This window comes from Panthera onca, chromosome A2, assembly GCF_046562875.1.
Source record: "Panthera onca isolate mPanOnc1 chromosome A2, mPanOnc1 haplotype 2, whole genome shotgun sequence".
NCBI lineage: Eukaryota > Metazoa > Chordata > Mammalia > Carnivora > Felidae > Panthera > Panthera onca.
The window spans coordinates 15,376,529-15,402,097 of NC_138340.1; the positions used below are offsets into that span (position 1 = coordinate 15,376,529).

Consider the following 25,569-nt stretch of genomic DNA (forward strand, 5'->3'; position numbering starts at 1 on the left):
CTCTCTGCTGACCTGGGAACGTTTGGTGTGGAGGGCTCCCCTCCGTTCCCGCTACCATGCACCAAATGGGTGACATGCAGCGATGTGCTGAACAAATAAAGTTCAAACAGTCACAGGTTGTGGACAGAAAAAAAAAAAAAAAAAAAAAAAAAGAAAATACAGAAAAGTAAAAAAAAGAAAAAAAAGAAAAAAAGAAAATACAGAAAAGTCTAAAGAAGAACATAGAGTCAGTGCGGCTGATTTAACATCCTGGTATGGTTCCTGCGTCTTTTATTCTAGAATTATAAACATCTATGTCATTTACTTTTGCAAAGTGGAATTCATGATGCATATTTTTATCTTGCCTTTTTTTTAACCTACTATTCATGAACATCTTCCCATTTTATGAAATATTCTTCGAAAAAGTGACTTTTTATAAGTGGTATAGTTTCCCGTCTTACAGCTATATAACTTATGCAACCTGTCCCTTATTATCATAACATTTAGATAGATTTTAATGTTTTTCTATCATAAATATGGGTTCTCAATCCCTTTTGTCACATCTGAAGTCCAGAAAGCTCTAAAAACTGAAAATTTTTTAACTCATTTGATTGCAAAACGTGACCCGAACTGGTGTTTATCTCACTTAGAATGAATATCCCTGTGTTTTCCTGTAGAAATAGCAATATAGTTGATTACCAGGTACTCTCCTAGACCTTTTTTTTTTTTTTTTTTGATATCCCAAAAAGCCTTAATTCTGATACATGTTTGACTGTGAGCATTTCAGATAAGGGATTTTGAACCAGTCGTTCAGTGTTACAGATAAATACACCCCACCACTACCACTGTCTGATGGGCACCTACCATGGGCCAGGCACCCATAATTATCTCTTTGGGTTCCTAAAAAAGCTCTAAAATGCAGATACTTTTATTGACGTCATTTTGTTCTGGCCACTCAAGTGGCAGGGCTTGGCCAGTCCACTGACCCAATTTGACTGTTGTGTTCACCCCCTACTCCTGGGGCAGAAATCTTGGTACACACATTTTATTATTTCTTTAATGTGAATTCTCAAAAAAAAAAAAAAAAAAGAAAAGCGTGGATAAGTTTTAAGACATATAGGTATTTAAAGGGAAGCTTAAAAGGTGTAATTTGGCTTGTGGTATTTGAAGGTTTGAAGACCATACAAATTTATACTCTCAAGTTACTACATAGATGTTTTCATCTGTATTTCTTTCATTATTAATGATAGGGAGTTATGGTTTTTTGGGTTTTTTTTTTCCATGTGTTTAATGGATGTTTGAATTTGGGTGTGTGTGTGTGTGTGTGTGTGTGTGTGTGTGTGTGTGAATGATCTGATCGTGTCTTTTGCCCACACAGGTAAGGAGTGTTTGTTCTTTTCGTAATGATTTTTATTTTGTTACAGATATTTTTCCTCATTTGCCATTTGCCTTGCATTTTGTTTATAGTGAGATCATTATTAGCATACAGATATGTCCTTGGAAAGAACTTCTTTGAGATAGATGAATACATTAATATTTTCTTCTTAGTCATTTATGGTTTAAGTTTTACATTGAACTCAACTGTAATTATGTTAGTATAGGATATAAGATAAGGAATGAATATTTTTTTCTAAATAACCAACAATTGCTTCTATTTTATTTCTAAACAGTCCTTTTCTCATTAATTTAAAAGGCTACCTGGGGCGTCTGGGTGGCACAGTCGGTTAAGCGTCCGACTTCGGCTCAGGTCATGATCTCACGGTCCGTGAGTTCGAGCCCCACATCGGGCTCTGTGCTGACAGCTCAGAGCCTGGAGCCTGCTTCAGATTCTGTGTCTCCCTCTCTCTCTGCCCCTCCCCTGTTCATGCTCTGTCTCTCTCTGTCTCAAAAATAAATAAACGTTAAAAAAAAAAAAAAAAAAAAAAAAAAAGGCTACCTTTAGGGGCGCCTGGGTGGCTTAGTTGGTTAAGCATCCGACTTCGGCTCAGGTTGGGATCTCACAGTTTGTGTGTTCAAGCCCTGTGTCAGGCTCTGTGCTGACAGCTCCGAGGCTGGAGCCTGCTTCAGAGTCTGTGTCTCCCTCTCTCTGCCCCTCCTCTGCTCATACTCTGTCTCTCTGTCTCTCTCTCAAAAATAAATAAAAAAAAAAATTAAAAGACATTAAAAAAATAAAAAGCTACCTTTAGGGGCACCTGGGTGACTCAGTAGATTGAGCCTCCGACTCTTGATTTCAGCTCAGGTCATGATCCCAGGGTTGTGGGATCGAGCCCTGCCTCAGGCTCTGTCCTGAGCTTAGAGCCTGCTTGAGACTCCATCTTTCCCCCTCCTTGGCTCGTATTGTCTTTCCCTCTCTCAAACAAAGGCTACCGTTATTATAACTTAGTTCTTTATTTTTTATTTTTTTTTTAACGTTTATTTCTTTTTGAGGGAAAGAGACAGAACACGAGCAAGAGAGGGCCAGAGAGAGAGGGAGACAGAATCGAAATCAGAGCCTGACGCGGGACTTGAACTCATGAGTGGTGGGATCATGACCTGAGCTGGAGTCGAATGCCCAACCAACTAAGCCACCCAGAAACCCCTCCTATAAGTTAGTTCTTTTATGCTGTTATAATACTTAAGTCTGTTTCTGTTCTTTTGACTCATTTATGATATTTATTACTCAACTGTTTTTAAGTACAGTTGCTTTACGATTGGTTTTAATACTTGGTAGCAGAGGTTTCCTCTTATTTTCTGATGTAACAGTGCCATCTATACTGTCTTGTGTTTGTTTCTTTGATGCGTTTTTTTCCTTTTGTATTTTATTTTTTTTTTACTTTTAGCCCTTATTTGTTGAATTCTTTTGGTACATCCCTTGTAGATGCCGTTCAAACATAGTTTTAAGTGTCTTTTTTTTTTTTTTTTTATGGTGTCCTACAGTCGGGATTTTGGTTCCTTTTTTTTCCTCTAGAGATTTTTAAAAAATATGAATTCTTTTTTTTTTTTTTATTCTGCCAGAAGATAGCTTTAAGTTTTTATTATTTTATTTTTTAGAGAGAGTGAGCGCGTGGGCACACTAGCAGAGGAGGGGGAGAGGGAGAGGGAGAGAGAGAATCTTAAGCAGACTCCATGCTCATTGCAGAGCCCAATGTTGGGCTTGATCCTAGGACCCCTGGGATCATAGCCTGAGCCCAAATCAAGGGTCAGACGCCATTTTTTCTTTTTTTAAGTTTTTAATGTTTACTTTTGAGAGAGAGTTCGAGCAGGGGAGGGGGCAGAGAGAGAGGGAGACAGAGGATCTGAAGCTGGCCCTGTGCTGACAGCAGAGAACCCAACCCAGAGCTTGCTGTCACAAACCGTGAGATCGTGACCTGAGCCGAAATCAAGAGTCAGGTGCTTAACAGACTGAGCTACCCAGAGACCCCTAAGTTGTTTTTGTTTTGTTTTTTTGATGTTGAGTATCAACATAAAAAATAAAACGCTAAGGAACTTAGCAGGCAGTGACACTTCCTACTTTCTAAAACCTATTTTTCAGAGGGTTTTTTTTTTTTTTTTGATATGAGATTTTAGGCCTAATTTATTCTTATATATTTTGTGATCATATATTATTATTATTATTATTATTATTAGTTTATTTATTTTGAGAGAGAGAGAGAGTAGGACAAGGGCAGAGATAGAGGGAGAGAGAGAGAATCCCAAGCAGGCTCTGCACTGTCAGCACAGAGCCTGATGTGGGGCTCGAACTCACAAACCTCAAGATCATGACCTGAGCCCAAGTCAGACGCTTCACTGACCGAGCCACCCCGGCACCCTGATCGTGGATTATTTCTTAAACTTTATGTTTGATATTTGCTTCTAATTTCAAGATCACATTTATAATCATTATTCAAATTGAAGGCTCTTTAACGGGTTTTAGTCCCTATCAGTAGCCCTTTCAGAGCATGTCTGCCCATTTGTAAAATTTGGATTTGGAAATTGTGGAAAATTCTGACTGTTGCTTTTTCTAACCTCATACATTGTCTTCATAACTTGAGAATGACTTTCCTTTTCTTTCATCTGGGAACAGCAATTTATTGGGGGATGGAATTTTTTTTTTTCTTTCAAATTTCTGTAGTAGACCTTGATGCTGGATGTCCTATCTTTTTTTTTTTTTTTTTAAATGATTATACACTTACAGGAAGTTCCCATGATAGTACAAAGAGAGCCTACGTACCGTTCACCCAGCTTCCCCCTGTGATAACATTTGGTAGGACTACGATATAAATCAAAACCAGGGAACTGAAACTGGCATGAAACTTGCAACCAGAGTACGAATGGTACTCAGATTTCGCCAGGTTTCCTTGCAGTCCCTGGGGTGGGTGCAGTAGGAGCCATTCTGTGCCACTTGGTCCCGCGTGGAACTGATGTCACTACGACCACCTGACCCGCCAGCCTTTGGCGGGGAAGCCCGAGACCAGCCCGCACGGTGTGTTGGTACTTATCGTCATCGTGGTGCCCTCATTTGATGCCTGTTGGATTCCTCCCGTCTCTGCCCCTGCTGTTTCCAGTTTTCACCAGAGTGTACCCCAGTTCTAGTCTTTTCACTTGAATTTGGTCCGGTGCTTAGTGACCCCTTTCGATCCGCAGCCGGGGGTCTTTCCCTGCGGCGGTCTTGTGGCCTCCGGTTCCCGAGAAGCTCGGCCGTCGCCGAGTGCTCTGCTCACCGTCCTCTCTCGGTCGCCTCGTTTCCCTCATTTCCCTGGTCTCTTTGTCCTTCTCTGCCTTTGGAAGAACTTCTCATGTTTGCTTTCCGCATTGCTGATTTCGGTCTCCATCGAACCGGTGCCGCTTTGTGTGGTTTCTAATGCACATACCGATTTTGCTGTTGTTGTGTTTTCGGATTCAGTCTTATTTTGTCTTACCTCCTTCCGTCCCCCATTCCCTTTCTGATACCTCTTCTTCCTTGATTTATTTTCTTCTTCTTTTGCCATCTTATCTCCACAGACCACGTATGTTCAGAAATTTTGAGAATATAAGGAAGTGCTCTTAAAAAATTATGATGTGTGCTTCCTGTGCTGAATCTTTTTAACAAGTAGGAATGCTGTGTTTTCCTTGTCTGTTTCTGAGTCTCTTCATAGACACCTCACGGATTTTCTCCTGTATTTCCTGAGTGACCTGGACTGATACATCAAGTTAGGGATCCATCAGCCTGAGGGGAGGAGGAGCGGAAGCTCTTTCCTAGTCCCTGCATCATCCATTTCTTTCCGGGCCTGGGGAGTCCACCTTTCCTGGTGCATCTTTCCCTTCGGTCTGATCTTTACCACACTTGGGAGGAGTGAAACACATCCCAGATACCCCTGACCCTGACTTCTTTTAAAAAAAAAAATTTTTTTTTAATGTTTGTTTATTTTTGACAGAGAGAGAGACACACACACAGAGCATGAGCGGGGGAGGGGCAGAGAGAGAGAGGGAGACACAGAATCCGAAGCAGGTTCCAGGCTCTGAGCTGTCAGCACAGAGCCTGACATGGGGCTCGAACTCACAGATTGCGAGATCATGACCTGAGCCGAAGTCGGACGCTCAACCGACTGAGCCACCCAGGCGCCCCAGGACCTTGCCCTTTCAAGTAAGACGTGGCAGAGCCCTGCTTCTCAAGAACCCGGTCGGTTCTGAAGGATGGAGGGCGCTGTGCTGTTTGGCTTCTGGTACCTTTCTTCAGTTTGGTTCCTTCTGCCAAAAGTCCTTAACAGTTTTGGCACAAGTCCGTGGCACCTACTGTTGTCTCCAGTACTGATGCAGTCATCTTGTCCCCCATCTTTATATTCTGTTGGTCGTTTTAATGGGAGTAATGGAAACACATTTAGATGCCTGTGTTCTTGATGCCCTCTTGCCCAGAAGCCCACCAGTGCTTTTTTTTTTTAAAGTGTATTTATTTATTTTGAGAGAGAGAGAGAGCACGAGAGAGCACGCGAGCAGGGGAGGGGCAGAGAGAGAGGGAGACAGAGACTCCCAGGGGCTTGATCTCAGGAACCCCGACTTGAGCCCAACTCAAGAGTTGGATGCTTAACCAACTGAGCCACCCAGGCGCCCCCACTGCTTTTTGATTAAATGTTACAATCTGTTCGGTTATATGGAGCAAAGTCAGGAAGGAGAGGAAGCGTGTATTTAATTGACTAGGCAAACCCGTGCCCTTTATGAGTAACATTCCCAAAGTCTCATAAAAACTGGATAATTCAGCAGATTACCAGGACATTTAACGGGACAATTAAACAGGATATTTTAAAGATAAGATTGCTGGGAAATGTCACCTTCCACCGCCAGGTGGAGAAAGCCAACTTGAACTAGGGGCATGGTCTCCCTGGTGAGACGTCCTGGAGGAATGATCCTGAGCTGCAGCCTCAGGATTCTTACATAAGACGCTTAATTCTCAGGATTAAAAAAACAAAACAAAACATACATTTCTGGAATCAAGGCATGTCTGGTGAGCCAGAATGAGAATCGGGCTTTGCTGTTAACGTAGCACTGGGTTTCGCTTTTTCAGACGTTATTCCCGAAACAGCTTGGATCATCTTGAGAAGAAGGAAACTAAGAAACCGAAAGCCGAATTTGAATGGCTGAACAGCTACTTAGGGGAAGACTAGAGAGGAAATAAATTCCAAACTGTGCAATGAAAGGCAGGGATGTGCTTCTTTGTGGGGTGTGCTTTGTGGCCTGACCGGCAGCCATCTTGTGGAGAAGGTGTGGGCTGCATTCTCCTCTCGGGGGTTCAGGGGATGGCCTCGGTGGTCATGAACTGGTCCTAGGGGACGGCCCCGTGAGTTCCTTGTGACAAATAACCCAATTAAAGGCGAGTGTGTCTCTGACTTCTGTGCCCTCCCTTCTCATGAGTGCCCTGAGGCCCCAGCTGGTTCTAGAACAGTCCTTGGCCATACATCTTGATCGCAGTAGACTCTGGGGCCTGAGTTTGATCTGGAATCACCTGGATAATTGTTTTAGGGACCGTCCCTAGGATTTGCTTTCAAACTCAAGACAAGTATAAGAAGGAAAAAGTTCAAGCCAGATGGGATTCAAAGTAATTCCAAAGTCAGGAATCTGCCAGAGGAGGGCTTTAGTATTTGACTGTGGTGCTTGCTGAGCAATCCCCAAACACACTCCAACGTGAAATCAAAGCCAAACAAGACAAAACGGAAACGTATTCTAGGACTTGGCATAAATGGTGTTTGGATTAACTTTTCTTATTCTCCTTTACTGGAGTAATCAAGAGTTGATTCTTGCTGAGTTTCTTTACTGTGGAGATCTAGGAATTGTTTTTGTTTTTAAATGTTTTATTAATTTTTGAGAGAGAGAGACAGAGACAGCACACAAACGGGAGTGAGAGAGATGGAGACAGAATCTGAAGCAGGCTCCAGGCTGTCAGCACAGAGCCCGATGTGGGCTCAAACCCACAAACCGTGAGATCATGACCTGAGCTAAAGTCGGTCGCTTAACCAACTGAGCCACCGAGGCTCCCCTAGGAGGTTTTATTTACATTCATTTTCATTGGATTTTAAATTCCTTTGTCTGATTTCCTTCTTGTATTTCTGGGTTCAGTCTTCTGTAAATGTTTGTGCCCAGTAATAAGACTGACAGCTGTGGCCATCAGTCCCAGCCAGGCCAGGCCAACTCGGGAATTACTGCCCCCTAAGAAAGCCATCCATTGAGGGACACCTGGGTGGCTCAGTTGGTTAAGTGTCCTGCTCTCGGTTTCGGCTCAGGTCATGATCTCACAGTTTGTGGGTTCGAGCCCACATCGGGCTCTCTAGCTGGCGGCAGGGAGCCTGCTTGGGATTCTCTCTCTCTCTGCCCCTCCCCCACTCACACTGTCTCTGTCTCTCTCAAAAAGAAATAAACTTAAAAAAACAAAAAAGTCATCCATTGAAACAAATGCAAATGTGCTTCCCCAGCTTCCGGAAGGCAGGCTGAGTCTCCCGGCTGGTACAGGAGGCACCAATGAATTGCCCTCTATCAGGATTTTTACCAGGACAGGCTTTTGGTGCCTTCAAGCTTTTGCATGTTTTATCTGTCAGCGCTGCACAGCCTACATAAAGTAGGGGGGCTGCTGGGGTTTCCATGGCATTTCCACCCCGCGCACTGGTTTCTCCATCTTTCTCCACTTTCACTGTCCTTTTTCCACTCCCTTGTTGGCTCTCACCTCTTCCCTCGACTTCCCTGCTTTCCTTTCCAATGCTGTCCTCCTCTCTTCTCTCTCTCCTCTTTCTCTCTCTTTTTTTTTTTTTATATATTTTTTATTATGGAAAAATTCCAGCTTGCGCTCAGAGTGGCATAGAGAACCCCGAGGCGTTCATCACTCAGCTTCAACAATAGCTGTTTTGTGACCAGTCTTACTTCATCCTTACCCTCAGCTCTGAATTACTTTGCAGCAAGCAAGAGGTCAGATAACTTTGTCTGTAAAGAATTCAGTATCTAGGGGCGCTTGGGCGGCTCAGTCAGTTGAGTGTCTGACTTCCACTCAGGTCATGATCTCACAGTTCATGAGTTCGAGCCCCGTGTCGGGCCCTGCGCTGACAGCTCAGAGCCTGGAGCCCGCTTTGGATTCTGTGTCTCCCTCCCTCTCTCTCTCTCTCTCTCTGTCTCTCTCTGCCCCTCCCCCGCTCATGCTCTGTCTCTCAAAAATGAATAAACGTTAAAAAAAAATTCAGAATTCAGTATCTATTGCTAGAAGATGAAGGGGCTCGCTCTTTCCTCCTTTCTTCCTTTCTTTCTTTCTTTCTTTCTTTCTTTCTTTCTTTCTTTCTTTCTTTCTTCACATTTCTGTTGTCACGCCTGAAACAATGAAGGACAACCCCCTCATGTCATGAGTTTCCAGCCATTTGGCCCGTTGCCCTGGTTGCCTTGTAAATTCTTGTTTCCGCCGGCGTTCTTCTGCCTGCACTCTTGCTGGTGCTTGTTCGGCTGTGTTTCTGCCCCACCCCCACGTGGTTATCGCGGCACCCTCTTTTCTGTGCAAAACACACAAGCCCTTTGGACCATCCCTGCAGGAGTGTCCTTCCAAAGGCAGCGTGATTTGTATGATCACAAAGTGAAAATTATGTCTACTTGCGGGCCCTTGACCATGGCATTTTGTTTACGTAGAGGACCCGGACATCTGATAGGGAGGAGTAAACTCCAGGAAATAAAGAGCAGAAAGATAGATTTTTAACTTTTTTTTTTTTTTTTTAATCTTAGAAGAATTGAAAGAATAGCTTAAAACAAAAAGAACTTGGGGACCAGTGAGCGTCTTGAAACCCTGGTTGGGAAGATTCCCGTTGCGAGAGCGGGAGCCTGGGAGCCGTGGTTGCCTTGACAACGTGTCGCAGGCGGCGCGCAAAGTGACTCTCCCAGTCTTTCCAGTCCTTCCAGAGGTGAAGCCGCTTGTCTGGCAGAGGGGGAAAATTCACCTTTTTCCAGGGGTTTTCCTCCGGGTGGGAGGGCAAAGGGGCTGGCTGTCTCTGCTTTAGCTCTCGAGGGTTGGCATTTCCCCTTACAGTGCCTACTGTTTACAGGGACGTTGGTGCTGGGGCCTGAGGGTTAGTGCTCAGGACTGCGGTCACCTCGACGTTGGGAACCACATCTCTGTGTGACTACGGGGCACACGAGCCTCTGACCTCCTGCAGAGCCACGCTAGTCCGGGACTTACAAGTCTGTGTTCCTTGTGCGTCTTTGGACTCTCCAGCCCTGACTATAGGTGGAGGTCTCCTGAGCCCCTCTGTCAATTTAGTCATTCAAGGAAGTCGCTTGTTTTATCGAGTCCCCACGGGTGGTCACGAGCCCAGGCAGGCCATCCCTGTCAGGGATGCACACTCTGGCCAATGGCAGTGGAATTACCCACTGGTTTCAGAGGCCTCGATTTTGGTGACGGGTCTTGCCTTTCACATGTGGTGGGCATGATCTCTTGCCCCTCTGAGCCCCACCTTCTCTCCAAAGGAATGTTTCTTAAGGCTATTGAAGGGACGACCCTTCGATCACTCTCTAAATGCCTTCGAAAATAAGAGTGCGAAACCTTTCTCTCCACAGGGGCGCCTGGGTAACTCAGTCGGTTAAGCATCCAGCTCTTGGTTTCAGCCCAGGTCATGATCTCGACAGGTCGTGAGATCCGAGCCGAGCCCCAAGCCCCTCGTTGGGCTATGCCCTCGCAGGGCAGAGCCCGCTTGGGGTTCACTCTCTCTCGCTCTCTCTGCCCCTCCCCTGCTCACGCAGGCAAGCTCTCTCTCTCTCTCTCAAAATAAACAAATAAACAAACAAAAAAAACCCCACAAAAAACCTTTCTCTCCGCATCTGAATCAGGCCTCCCGATCGGTCTTGCACACCAGCCAGGTACCACCTTTGATAGAATGAGTGCCTGTAGTTGTATGGACACACTGGACTTTTAAGCGTGTTGGGAAGCAATATCTAGAAGCTCTTAGAGGTGAAATTGTTACTCCGTGAAATAACAAGGATTATTTATATGTGTTACTTATCCAGTGGCCGTTAAACTCTGTGAGCCTCAGAATCACCAAGAGAGCTTGTTAAGCCCAGATTTCTGGGCCCCACTGCCAGGGTTTCTTATGTAGTGGATCTGTGAATTTGTTTTTCTGTTCAGAAAAAAGGATCTTAGGAATGACCGTGCTCCCAAACCTTATTAGTTAGGAATCAAAATACAGGCCTACCTTCAATTATTTCTGGCATAACGTAGAGCGTAAGTGAATAATAAAAACAAACTATGAGAAAGCTGGCACCGTTTTTGCAAATACAGGAAGTATTTTTATAACTTCTTTAATCGTGCGATATTGTACATGTATAGACTAGAGCATAAAACGTGTTTGTAGAGCGACCACCTAGGTTACAAACTAAAAGTCTGCCAACACCCAGTTCTCTGTGTGCCCTTTTCTTTTTAAAAAAAATTTTTTTAAGTGTTTTATTCATTTTCTGAGAGAGAGAGAGCTGCGGGAGGGGCAGCGAGAGAGAGAGAGAGAGAGGGAGACACAGAGTCTGAAGCAGGCTCCACGTTGTCAGCACAGAGCTCCATGTGGGGCTTGAATTCATGAGCTGTGAGATCATGACCTGAGCCGTAGTCAGACGTTTAATTGACTGAGCCACCCAGGCGCCCCTGTGTGCCCTTTTCTGTTCACACCTTTGTCTCTCCTGCTGTAGGAACCACTGTTCTGACATCTGTGACCATCACTGCCTGGTTTGCAATGTAGTTTTACCACCTACACAGGTGTTTTAAATAGTTACGTAAATGAACTCATGTAGTAGGGGTTCTTTTTTTTTTTAATTTATTTTTTATTTTTTATTTTTTAAGTTTCTTTGGAGAGAGAGACAGAGACAGTGTGTGAGCAAGGGAGGGGCAGAGAGAGAGGGAGAGAGAGAATCCCAAGCAGGCTCCGTGCTGCCAGTGCAGAGCCCGACACGGGGCTCAATCCCGTGAACCACGAGATGGTGACCTGAGGTGAAATCAAGAGCCGCGTGCCCAACTGGCTGAGCCACGCAGGTGCCCCCATTGCTATTTTTATCCCAGACAGTTCCCCTGTATTGGTTTTCTATTGCTACCATAAAAATGACCACAAACTTAGCATCTTAAAACAACACGAATGTATGATCTCACAGTTTCAGTGAGGCCAGCAGCAAGGTGTCTGCAGACCTGTGTTCCTTGTCAGGTGTGAGGAGGAATCTGCTTCCTACCTCATTCGGGGTGTTGACTGAATCCACTTCCTTGGTGGTCGTAGGACCAGGTATTCATGTGTTTGCTGGTGATCAGCCGGGGACCAGGCTTAAACGACTGAGCCACCCAGGCGCCCCACAATATATTTCTTATTATATCACAGATTTCAGTTCTAGAGGTTTGTTTTAGGGCCCAGAATATGATCTGTCTTAGCATCTGTTTTGATAATAATGTGGATTTGGCTATTGTTGGATAAAGTGTTCTGCAAATATCAATTAGGTTCTGTTGGATGATAATGAGTTCTTCCAGTTCCTGTTGAATTCTATCATTTGTTTTGAGAGGAGCATTGAAGTCTTCACCTATAATTGTGGATTTTTCCATTCTCCTCTCAGTTTTGGCAGTTCTTCACATATTTTACAGTTCTGCTGTTTGGTGCATATACATTCAGGATTGCTATGTCTTCTTGGTGATTTGCCCTTTTATCATTGTGTGATGCCTGTCTCTGTCACTGGTAATTTTCTTTGCTCTGAATTCCACTTTACATTTTACTTTGAAGTACGTGAAATATACTGAAAATATAGTCACTCTTCTCTCTCTCTCTCTTTTTAGAGAGAAAGAGTGTGTGAGTGGGGGAAGGGCAGAGAGAGAGAATCTTAAGCAGGCTCCATGCTCAGCACAGAGCCCAGTGTGGGGCTTGATCCCCTGACCCTGGGATCATGACCTTGAGCCAAAATCAAGAGTCAGACACTCAACTGACTGAGCCACCCATTTGCCCCTCGCAAATTAATAAATTAATTATTAATTTGGTTGCAAGTTTCTGGTTGCAAGTTTGGAGTTTCATTCAGTTTCTTGAATATGGAGGTTTAAGTTGTTTTTCTAAATTTGAGAAGATCTCAACCATTATTTCCTAAAATACTTTTTCAGTTCCATTTTCTTTCTTCTCTATTTGTGAGATGCCAATGACTTGAATATTAGATCTTTTGTTATCCTCCCACATGTCCCTCAGGCCCTGTTCATTTTGAGGCTCAGGGAAGGGAGGCTTTGTTTATTTTTCTCCAGTCTGTTTTTTCTCTTTTGTTCAGATTAGATAAGTTCTGTCTTCAAGTTCATTGATTTCTTTCCTATGTCCCCTCCATTCTGATGGTGAGCCCATCCTTTGAGCTTTTTATTTCAGTTCTTTTATTTTCTAGTCCTAAAATTTCCATTTGGTAAATTACTTTTTAAATGTAATTTATTTTTTTTTAATTTACATTCAAGTTAGTTACCATATAGTGCAACAGTGATTTCAGGAGTAGATTCCTTAATACCCCTTACCCATTTAGCCCATCCTCCCTCCCATAACCCCTCCAGCAACCCTCTGTTTGTTCTCCATATTTAAGAGTCTCTTATGTTTTGTCCCTCTCCCTGTTTTTATATTATTTTTGCTTCCCTTCCCTTATGTTCATATGTTCTGTGTCTTAAAGTCCTCCTATGAGTGAAGTCATTTGATATTTGTCTTTCTCTGACTAATTTCACTTAGCATAATACCCTCTAGTTCCATCCATGTAGTTGCAATTGGCAAGATTTCATTCTTTTTGATTGCTGAGTAATACTCCGCTGTGTGTATATGTGTGTGTGTGTGTGTGTGTGTGTGTGTGTGTGTGTGTATATATATATATATATACACACACCACATCTTCTTTGCCCATTCATCCATCGATGGATATTTGGGCTCTTTCCATATTTTGGCTATTGTCAATAGCACTGCTATAAACATTGGGGTGCACGTGTCCCTTCGAAACAGCATATCTCTATCCCTTGGGTAAATACCTAGTAGTGCAATTGCTGGGTTGTAGAGTAGTTCTATTTTTAGTTTTTTGAAGAACCTCCATACTGTTTTCCAGAGTGGCTGCACCAGTTTGCATTCCCACCAGCAGTGCAAAAGGGATCCTCTTTCTCCGCATCCTCGCCAACATCTGTTGTTGCCTGAGTTGCTAATGTTAGCCATTCTGACAGGCGTGAGGTGGTATCTCATTGTGGTTTTGATTTGTGTTTCCCTGGTGATGAGTGATGTTGTGCATTTTTCCATGTGTCTGTTTGCCATCTGGATGTCTTCTTTGGAGAAGTGTCTGTTCATGTCTGTGCTGACAGCAGAGAGCCTGATGTGGGGCTTGAAACCATGGACCGTGAGATCATGACCTGAGCCAAAGTCAGACACTTAACCAACTGAGCCACCCAGGTGCCCCTGAAGAATTCCTTTAAGAGCCTGGATCTTATTTACCTTGTATATTAACAGGGATATTCTCTGGTACTGCTCCCGTGGGTAAAGGTGGGGCACTGCCTCTCTACTTCTAGCTAGATGTGGGAGTCTAGGATCTCCAGGTGGCCATCACTGACACCCTGGGGAAGGAGGACCTCCTCGTTCCAGCTAGGCAGGGTTAGGAGTATAGACTCCCCACTAGACCCCTGCCGATACCGCTCTGACTGGGAAAGGAGACATTGTTACTGTCCCATATGGACTCCATTGGCAACATGGAGGGGTGGCCTTGACACCACTGAGCGGGGATGGACTTCCTGACTCTCCAGGAGTCTTCCTGACTCCTCTGACACTCTACCCTCAGGGAGAGGGAGGGATACTTCATTACTGCTGATTGGGGTAGAAGTCCAGACACCCTCTGTGGTCTCCACTGTCACCGCCAAGGAGGAACGTTCGTTAATGTCCAGTAGGGGTAGAAGTCTCGGCTCTCTACTAACTTCCTCTGACACCACCCTGCCACAGAGTTTGGGGTGCCTTGCTGTAGCCCCCCAACATTGTAAGTCCAGGCTCCCCACTAAGCCTCTGCTGGTGCAGGTGGGGCTGCCATTTTTTTCTGTGGTGTTGGCTAGAGTAGGGCAGTTGTTGTCTACATTTTCTTTCTTGCTGGCTGGTCTCTTCCTGGTATTCCAGCTAGGGAGAGCAGGCTTTTGTTTTTCCTCTGTTTCTTTTTTTAATGTTTAATTTTTTAAAATTTTGTTTGGCACTCCTTGACAGCTCTGGGTTATTGGTTTAGTCAGCTGCAGTTCTGGGACTTATGAGGCATGAAGACAATCCACGGAGCTCCCCGCCACGTCATTCCTCGGGTGCTAAGGTCTTTAACTGCTCTGCCTTCTCTTTTTCAGTTTTCAGAGTCTTATGTTTGTTTTATATATGTAATGACCAGGGTGTTGTACCTCGTGAAAAGAATAGGGAAAAGTACATCCGTGCCGTCTTCCTACAAGAGGTGGTATATAGAGTGTTAAAAATCTCCCCACCTCCTGTGAGACTCTGATCTGTGCTTCCCTGCCCCTTACCCTTCCCTTAAAAATCATCGGACTAAAAGGTATTCAAGATAATTTGCTACACTGTTTTTTTCTAAGTTTATGGCTTTATTTCTTGGTCTGTGCCACCTGTGACAGGGTTTAAGCTGTGACAGGCTTCTACTACTCATTGCTTCTGGAGCTGGTGGGCAGCAGAACAGCTCATTTTGCACACTGCCGTCACTGTGCTGCATCCGTGGAATTGATGAATTGATATTTCCTCTTTCTCTGGACCCACGCCCGTGTCTAACAAATAGCCTTCCTATTATTCAGGAAACCTGGAGACGCCACGTCTCAAAATACCTTTCAGATGAACGCTGTCCTGTGAATCCTGAAATTTTCAAAACCGTTGCAGATAAAATTAATGTTCTTTCGTCCCGGGGAAAATGGAACAGTTGTTGGGAGCTGGTTTGGCTCGGATGGTTGAAATTCTGGCAGCTGACCAAGCAGACGGATAACAAATTGCAATTCAAACCCATCAGTCTCATCTGCAGTTTAATGGAGGGCTTTCTGTTCCCAACTGGCTAGTTAGAAAAGCTGTCTGGATTGTTAGACCGCCACCACGGCACCCTTGTCGGCTGGCAAAGTACAATTACCCAGAAGTTAAGCAAATGGTTGCTTCTTGTCCGCCCGACTATGGGTAGTTGTCAGGACCTTGTGTGGTTTGTGTCGGGAGACAGCATTCGGGTTCCCAATGAAAATGATAGTGCTCAGAAAATAATGGTCAAGAAACTAGCTAGGAGAGGAGCTCACTGAGCGAGCTGATTTTGCTTCGGAAAGACAGTGCGAGTTGTCTTTAAAACCGCAAAGACCATGATTTTGCTTCCATTAATACTCACTCCCTAAATTGGCCTCAAGAGCACGAAGGACGTGAGCCTTCCAGATTATGTGAGAGTTTAGCCGCAGCCCTCGACTTGAAAAACACGACCTTTCCAAGTAAAACGCGTGTTCTAGAAAAGCACAGGGCCTACCTAGCATTTGCCATCTCCAGTTCGCATGTAGTGCCCATTTCCAGTGTAAAGCGAGCCCTGCGACGAAGGAGCATAATTACCCGAAAAATGAGCTCTTAGGCAAATGGTAGGTTCGTGATTAATTAATTACCCTGATATTAACACCTGTTCCCTCAACTCCGCACCAGAGAGGAGAACAGGGAAGGCAAGGGAGGCCAGAGGTGGAGGCTGGGCAAAGGTGGAATTGAACAGATGGTCGAAGGAAGAGGAACGAGAGGGAGTGGCCAGCGGGCGTCTTGGGGAATAACAGTCTGGCAAGGAGGAAGGGGCGGCCCTGCAGCCGAGGAGGGGGAGCCACCGGCCAGGCCTGCACACGACCCCTGGCCTTTCCCTGGTGATGGGAAACGGGTGAAGGAATGGAAATCGAGCAGAACCTGCTGGCAGGGCCGATGCGCCGGGAGTGAGGGTGGGTGGCGGACTGCCTCCCTTTCCCCCCACGCGAATGGGAATGAGCGGGGATGACGTATGAGAGACACTTTGTGTTAAGGGAGGACAGGCCGTGAGGAGGCCCGCTGTAGGTGGCCCCAGTCTTCTGAGCGACGGAGGAGAGGGCTCCGTGCCGCCAACCCTGTGTGGGTGGGTAGCCGGTGCCCGGTAAACGTCTGTGGAATAATTCAGCGAGTGGACGAACAAATGGGACCTCCGCGGGGTGGAAGATCCATCCATTCTGTTCTCTGTCCCACCATTTTCTCTCTGTCGCTCTGGCCGATTACTGAGTCCCTTAGGACAAGGGTCGGAGACCCTTAGCGAATGGGTTTTCACGGGTGGATCAAATGAGAGAAAAACAGAATTCAGAGCCAGCCTTATATACCAGGGAGCTGAGAAACCAGTCTCAATGGATTTTTTTGTTTTTAAATCGTCATTTGTTTGACATTGTGCATGTTGCTAATGGAAATAAACACGGTGTGTGTGTGTTTGTTTTGCCTTGGAAGTTGGAAGGTTCCGCATACAGGTATCTTATTAGAGCACGTTGTGTGGTGGGAATTGGGGCATTTCTCATGTGAACCCATACTTAGCAAAATTTAGTATGAATAAACCAGACTGGTTCTAAGAATAAATATGCTCCTCTTTTAGAAAGCCTGTTATGTTTAAGAAAATTAGCAAGGGCTCTGTCTCAAGGCTTTCTTTCTTTCTTTTTTTTTTTTTTTAAATATAGTGACACTTGACCGCCTGAATTTTGTTATATTTGTTGCTTTAATGAAGATTTTTTTTTTAAGTTTATTTATTTATTTTGAGAGCGTGAGAGAGTGCACGCATGTGTGTGTGGGTGGGAGAGGGGCAGAGAGAGAGAGAGAGAGAGAGAGAGAATAGCTCAAGCAGGCCCTGAGCTGTCAGCGCAGAGCCCAACACGGGGCTCTAACTCACGAACTGTGAGATCCTGACCTGAGCGGAGATCAAGAATCAGATGCTTAACCGCTTAACTGGTTGAGTCACCCAGGCACCCTGCTGTCATGAAGGTTTACAGAGTACCTGCTGGGCACCCATCCCGAGCCAGACAGTACTGGGAAGGCAAGCTGACCCTTTTCAGATAACCTTGATCCCCACAACAGTTTCCAGATGAGGAAAGTGAGACCCAGGGGGACGAGCCATTTGTCCAGGGTCGCCAGCGAGTCCGCAGCAGACCCATGGACAGAGTCCGGGGGTCAGACTGCGGGCTTCAGCCTGCCAACCCCATGCTCCTGCTATCCACTGCCCTCCATCTGCCTTCAGGAGCTGACAGCCTGTGTGGGAAAGTGAACAAAACTCGAGGGCCAAACTCATAGGGGCAAAAAGTCCGTTGGGTCCTAAAAGAGGGACGGATATATACTTGGCACTTCAGAGTCAGGTAGAATACAGGGCGCTAAGCCTCCCTGGCGTTCCCCGTGGCCTGGGAAGCCCACCGATTGTCCCCCCACACTGTGGGGAGGGGGACTCAGTGATTCTTGGATGCGCTCAGGGACCCACGTTCTCATCTTCGTGCTGGGCGTCTGCCTGGTGTGTCACCTGTGTTTTCTGATTTAGTCCTCACGTCCATCCCAGGATTTGGTCCGGTTATTGACCCCTTCTACTAATGTATTAGTTAGCTATTGCCGCATAACAAACCGTCCCCAAATATAGCAACATAACAGTAAGTATTAGTTATTTCACAGTCCCTGCGGGATGGGAATCCAGGTGTGACTTAACGGGGTCCTCTGGCACAGGTTTCCTTGTAAGGCTGTCACCAAAGTGGAGGTCTCCTCAAGAACTGTAAAATTGTAGGCTAGGGGCGCCTGGGTGGCTCAGTCGGTTGAGTGTCTGACTCCGGCTCAGGTCATGATTTCGCAGTTCGTCGGTTCAAGCCCCGTGTTGGGCTCTGTGCTGACAGCTCAGAGCCTGGAGCCTTCTTCGGATTTTGTATTTCCCTCGCTCTCTGCCCCTCCCCCGTTCGTGCTCTGTCTCTCTCTCAAAAATAAATAAAGAAAAAAAAATTTTTTTAAACCTGTAGGCTAATTCTAAGTAATACACAGTCACTGTATGAAATCAGTGAAGTTAAAAAAAATTATTTTAATCTTTATTTATTTTTGAGAGAGGGAGAGAAACAGAGCACAAGCAGGGGAGGGGCAGAGAGAGAGGGAGACACAGAATCTGAAGCCCACTATAGGCTCTGAGCTGTCAGCACAGAGCCTGATGTGGGGCTTGAACTCACAAGCTGGGAGATCATGACCTGAGCCGAAGTTGGATGCTTAACTGACTGAGCCACCCAGGCGCCCCTGAAATTGGTGAAGTTTAGAAAACTGTTTATAGTGTTGAGAAAATCACCCATGGTCAGTGTCATCCTGAGACAACCCCATGTCTGTTTATGTTGGCATTTTTTTTCCCCTGGTATTCTTTTTATTTTTTTCATTATATAATTGGAGGCATAAAATACACTCAATTTTGTATGAAGTATCATATTCTCATGTCATTAAACGTTACATCGAGTTTGTGTAAGGATATAATATTTAAGCCATTTCATTTGTTCTAGCTTTAGTGCACCTTGTACAGATATTCAGATAGAAAGACATCTTGTGTAAACATTTATAACACAAGTTTAAATATATGTGGCACATGTTTGGTTCATATAGCTCTCTCTGCTTTGAAAACACTCATCATGAATGTCTTGTTAAAAAAGTCAAGGTGACATTGAGGGGTGCCTGGGTGGCTCAGTTGGTTGAGTGTCCGACTTCGGCTCGGTTGTGATCTCACGGTTCGTGAGTTCGAACCCCATGTCAGGCTCTGTCCCGACAGCTTAGAGCCCGGAGCCTCCTTCAGATTCTGTCTCCCTCTCTCTCTCTGCTTGTTCCCCATTCGCGCTCTGTCTCCCTCTCTCTCAATAATAAATACACATGAAATAAAAAGTCAAGGTGACATTGAGAGGAAGAAAGCATTTGAAGCAGTGCAGATACTGAGTCATGTAGACCCGTGTTTGGATCGTCATTTTGCCTCCTTGTAGCCACGCGACCTTAAACGGGTTACTGTGGGTCTCCATTCTCTGGTCTGTAAGATGATTATTTTACTCACTCAACAGCCACTTACTAAATATCCACTGCCCCAGGTAGTGTTCTAGGCATTTGGAATACATCAGTTGGAGGAAAAAAGACAACACTCTTTGTTTCACAGAGGAACCTTGAAACCAGTGGACTGGGGGTCAGGGGAGGAGGGGAGACAAAATGGGTGATAAACATAATAAATAAGTAATGAAGTATGATAGAAGGTCTTAAGTGGGGGCGCCAGGGTGGCTCAATCAGTTAATCATCCGACTCGGCTCAGGTCATGATCTCCCAGTTCACGGGATCAAGCCCCACGTTGGACTCTGTGCTGATGGTGTGGAGCCTGCTTGGGATGCTCTGTCTCCACCCCCCCTCTGCCCCTCCCCTGCTTGTGCACTTGCTCTCTCTCTCTCTCTCTCAAAATAAATAAATAAACATTAAAAAAAAAAAAAAAAAAGGCCGTAAGTGCTATGAAAAGAAAAAAGGTAGAACAGGGTAAGGGCAGGCAGGAGGACCAGGAGCGAACTGCAGGTTGAAATAGGGAGCTCAGGCCCCTGCTGCGATAACCAGAGAGACTGACTCCTGGCATCGTAATAAGAACCGAACGATGGGCTCCTGAACGGCCCAGACCGAGTCCAGTACTCCGTCAGGGCCAGGGAAATGCTTGCTGTTATTATTTTGACCGCTGTTGTTACTCCTGAAAGGACAGTCACCCTGATTCCTTGATGCGATTCCTTACGTATTCCCTCATTCCGCTCCCTTTACCCAGACCTCCTGGGAGGTTCAAGTCCATCCAGGCACAGCCAGGCAGGCCAGGGTGTACTTTTCAAGGTGCCGTTTCACTCCCTGATGTCCCTCTTGAGTCGAGAGGCCTGGGTTTCAGTTTCCCTTCTGCACGCCCCCCACCAAGTTGGGCAGTCCCCCCCCACACCCCCCTGCCCTGGCCGAGTGTAAAATAGTGTGCACAGCGCCCGCCTCAGAGAGCTGCCGTGGGGAGTGAGATGAGAGGAGGAGGAAAGACCAGTGTGGGAAGCACAGAGCTGTGCACAGACGTGTCCTGTCACGTACTAAGTAAGGACCCCCCCCCCCCCCCCGCCACCCCCCCACCGGCCAGGGCTGTGCTGTGCTATCTGAATCTGCTTTCTCTGCCCCGCTCCTGCCTGAGGTCCCTGTTAGAAGCATCTAAGCGAGGACTTGGGCACCTTCCTTGTCACTCTCTTCCCCTTGTTGGCTTGGCACAGCCTTTCTTCCTAGAAGCGTTTCTCCTCCGGGCAGAGAAGTGAGCTGTCAGAAAGTCCGACATGTTTTTAACATTTCTCTTTTTTTTTTTTTTTAACATTTATTTATTATTGAGAGACAGAGAGAGACAGAGCATGAGCACGGGAGAGGCAGAGAGAGAGGGAGACACAGAATCCGAAGCAGGCTCCAGTCTCTGAGCTGTCAGCACAGAGCTGGACGCGGGGCTTGAACTCACGAACCGCAAGATCATGACCTGAGCTGAAGTCGGCCGCTTAACCGACTAAGCCACCGAGGCACCCTGAGTCCGACATGTTTTTGAGCAGCTGACCATTGAGCACAGCTACTTACCCAATCTGGTTGCCGTGCCTGTTGTCACAAAGGCGGGTTTCAGGTGGTCACTTCTTATTGTGTCCCGACTGTGTCTGTCTTGGGAAGGCAGAGAGGGCAAGGACTGACTGAGAACGGAGGGTATCTGCTGTGGGCAGGATGGGCATCCAGGCAGGCGGGTGGAGAGATCCCTCTTAGAAAAGGGCACTGGAGACCTTGCTAGAAATCGCCTATCCAGGGGCACTTGGGTGTCTCAGCAGTCAGTTAAGCATCCGACTTCAGCTCAGGTCATGATCTCATAGTTTGTGGGTTCGAGCCCCACGTCGGGCTCTGTGCTGACAGCTTGGGGCCTGCTTGGGATTCCTTGTCTCCCTCTCTTACTCTGCCCCTCCTCTGCTCCCACTCTCTCTCTCTCTCTCTCTCTCTCTCAAAAATAAATAATAAACATAAAAAAAAAAAAGAAATCTCCTATTGACTCGATTGTGCTCTTGGCTCCCGTCGAAGCTTGATTAAATTCTGTGAAGACAGGAAGGCAGGACTGGATCCTGTCTCTCATGCAGCATTTTGGAGGGAGATGTGTTGGGGGTGGGGGGAACCTCTTTGCGGGGATTCTCAACTCCGGCTGCACGTGAAGTTTCCGGGGCAGGGGTGGGACCCAGGCACCGGGAGCTGCTACTGCTCCTTCCCACGGTGCCGCCAAGTTCAAGAACCAGTGCTAAGTTTAGTGGACTTAATACAGGGGTGGCTGTTAATGTCCCACTCCGGCAGATTTCCCCCCTCTTCCTTTTGCCAGCACGGCAGGTGCACGGAACTGTGGACTGGAGCCTTGAACCAGCACCAGTGAGGAACATCTAATACAGCCTGGATTTTTTTTTTTTTTTTTTTTTTGTCTTAAGCTGCACAATATGAATCCTGAGGCTGGCTTCTCTGGCCTTTGAGCTATGCTGTACTTTCAGAACCCCTTCCCTCTAGAACTGGAGAAACAGAGAAGGAATAAAAAAGACGAGGTCATTACCATACGTTTCCCTTGGCTCCGTTGCAATAAGGACCAGAGGACAAAAATGCCTGGTAGGAAAGATCAGTCTTTCAAAAGGGCCATGAGCCCCCCTCTCCTCCATTTCCAGCCTTCATTGTTTCGAAGGCAGGAGGCCCACAGACCGGGGAGAGGTGGCAAATGCCTTGTTGCTGGAAAGCGTGACGCATGGTGGTTGCTTGCCTTTCTTACCAGCGTACGTGGCCGCCAAACGACGGACGAACATGCCGCCTTAGGTTTTTGTGTCATTAGTTGGATCCTGATAGCTACCCTGAATAGGGTGAGGTTGCAAGGCAGACAATGCATGGTGCCTTTGCGTGACGTCAGCTGTTCTGTGATCTGGGACCGATGTCTGTCAGGGACGCCAAGGGACCGAGGAACAGAGACCCAAGGAAACCCTGCTGGAGCAGAGGGGCGTTGGGGAGGTGACCTCTCTGGCTCTCCCTGCCTGGGGAGGATGTGCCCTAGAGGTGACGGAACGGCCGCGTGCGGAGTACTCCGTCTGGTCATGTGTTGGCCCTTCCCCTCTTAAAGGCCACCTCTTTTTAGTCACAAGGCCGATATTCGGGAAGGGATAGCGATGGTGAGTGGCAGTGACTTAGGTCCTCCGCTCTCCCTTTCGCCTTGTCCCAGCGGCCCCCGCCTCTGAGTGTGTGATAACGAGGCCAGTCTCACTGCTCCACGACACGCCCTGGGCCAAGCCAAGGGAAGTGGCATCGGCCACCTCACCCACGTGGCCAGCACGCGCTCCGCAGACATTACTGCGTTTGTCCTCTCAGGTGGGATCCGTTACCCCGGTGTTCTCGACGGGGACACCTGGCTAGAGTCACAAAGCTAATGTCGATACGAGGACTCGAACCCGAGTCGGTTGGCTTCCAAGCGGTACGTCTTTCCCGTAGATCAGGCTCTCTCAGACTCTGCTTGTAGTGAGCAGCGTGAGCCTGAGGAGACCTTCCATGAGGTACATGGAAGGTGATTGACTGCCCAGATTCTTCCTTTACAGACCAAAAGCTGGTGTATGTCACGAACAGACAGGAAAGTAGGCCCAGTCTTCTTAGGCTTCGTCAAGGCTAAATCACTGTGTAACAGGAGCTCCTGGCAAGGCCGATTTTGTTATTAACTCGTGTGCCTTGTGAGGTACGGGAGGCAGGCCTCAAAGGATGATGTTTGCTTTTTTTATTTTTAATTTTTTTTAATGTTTACTTATTTATTTATTTTTTTTCGAGAGAGAGAGAGAAAAAGAGAGACCGAGTGCAAGCAGGGGAAGGGCAGAGAGAGAGGGAGACACAGAATCCAAAGCAGGCTCCAGGCTCCGAGCCGTCAGCACAGAGCCGTCAGCACAGAGCCCGACGCGGGCCTTGAACTCAGGAACCGTGAGATCTTGACCTGAGCTGAAGTCGGACACTTAACCGACTGAGCCACCCAGGCGCCCCAAAGGATGATGTTCGGAGCCTCACCTGTGTTCTGAGGGAGCACACCTCCTGCACTGGGCTCTCTGTTTTGCCGTGAATGTGCAAAATACTTTAATGCTAAAAACCCGGCATCGTAAAATGGAAAATGGCAGCATGGAGGAGTGAGTCCAGTTGAGATCCTAGGTTCATGAATTTAGTCTCCTGGCAGCTAGATTGTGCTTTCCGGAGTTCAGGGGGATATAAAAGTCGACACCTTCATGTAGATCTATGTGGAGTACGGTTGAATTCCAGTTGTTTTTGGAGCTATAACTTTGAATTACTTGGTTTTGTTATAAAAACGAGTTTACAGCAACATGGGTGTTGGCTTGTTTGGAAAACAGGGCAGAGGAAAGCAGGGGAACGAAAAGGGGTTTGGAACACGGCGAACATCCTTCGCTTGACCTCTCCGGTGGTCTCACGGGGGGAGTCTTTTACCAGGTTGGCGCCGCCCCCCCAGTTTGCGGGCATCTATGGTCGACAGGCCCATGGACACAGGGCTCCCCCCTTTGGGGTCACTGGCAACGCTGGGCCTGGAGGGGGGCCAGATGCCAACAGACGTTTATTTAAACTCTTATCTATTCAGCAACTGTCTCGTGGGAGGGGGTAAACTGATGTTGTATCAAGAAAAACTGTCTGCCTCTCCAATTTCAAAAGAGGAAATGTATTGCATGAAGTCATTACGTGAGATTTGCCAAGTCCGAAAACTACTTAGAGGCATACCACGTGATTTCAAATTTCGATCGCAGAATCCATCACTCGTTTCCCGGTGAGTAGCACTTTGCATACGGAGCGGGGTTGCAGACTTGGTAGGTCTCTCTGCCTGTTGGTCTTGGAGTTGGTAGAAGGGTGGGGAGTTGGGTCCCACCGCATAATTCCCGTGTACCTGCGAGACGTACTTCACAGAGATGCGCTCCCACCAGCGGGAGAGGGCAAGCCAAGTTAATTTACTTGTGTTTCCGCTTTTAGGGCTCTTTCTGGAATGCCCAGTAGAGAGTTGCTTTTGTTCCACTGTCTCTTCATCTGCCTGCACAGGGTTTCTCCCCTTGGTACCGGTGACCTTCTGGGCTAAATAAGTTTTTGTTCTGGGGACCGTCTTGTGCATCGTAGGGTCCTGCCACCACACTAGAGTAGTGCCAGAGATGTTTCCAGGCATTCTCAGATGTCCCTGGGGAGAGGACGGTCTGTGTTGACAACTCTTTTCTTAGGAAAAGGAAGGAAGCAAGGGCTGTTAACAACTGCAATTCAGCCGTACTCCACATAGATCTACATAAAGGTGTCGACTTTTATATCCCCTTGAACTCCAACCCCCCCAGAAGACCTTTGTCTGCAGGAGTGGGATTTAAGTAAATAGTTCCCGAAACATGAAATTTCTAGCCAGTTGGCCAAAGTCAAAGTTTTTAAAGCGGTTTAATTCCATCAAGATGTCTTTGATGATTTTCACTGAGATGAGGCATCAGAAACCCAGAAATAGTTATTGGGATTGGGGGGGGAGGGGGTCTTTTAAATTAGCAAATCAAGAAAGGTTCCAGAAGGGTTCTGTGACTTTTTTAGGCAATGCATTTCTCTTCTTTTTTTTTTTTTTCCTTCTTATATTTAGTTTTGAGAGAGAGAGACAGAGCACGAGTGAGGGAGGGGCAGAGAGAGAGGGAGACACAGAATCCCAAGCAGGCCCCAGGCTCTGAGCTGTGAACACAGAGCCCGACGCGGGCCTCGAACTCATGAACCGCGAGATCTTGACCTGAGCCGAAGTCGGACGCTTCACCGGCTGAGCCACCCCGGCGCCCCTCAGGAAATGTGTTTCTGAGCCGGGTTCAGCATGTTTGTGGTTCTCATGGGCCTGGCTCCTGGGGAAGCCTGGTGAGTGCTTGTTCTGGCGTCTCTTCACGAGCAGAGTGCATGCGATTGAAGGTGCCGGCTGGGCCCTGTGGGCAGCAGATGGGGAGTAAACGGGCAGGAGGGCATATCCTGTCCTCAGGATCTCCTCTGGGCAGGCGACGCGGGGGGACAGTGGGAACGAGGTGAACACGCGTTGAAATCCAACTGTCGGGAGTGGATTATGGTCCTTGGAGCAGTGGTTTTCAAGCTGTACTCT

At 46.8% G+C, this 25,569-nt stretch overlaps 1 protein-coding gene across 17 annotated transcripts in view; it reads left to right on the forward strand.

The window, feature by feature from the left end:
* LARS2 (leucyl-tRNA synthetase 2, mitochondrial) overlaps positions 1-25,569 on the forward strand; it is a 186,776-nt gene that overhangs the window by 51,342 nt on the left and 109,865 nt on the right. The gene's annotated exons all lie outside the window — the stretch shown is intronic.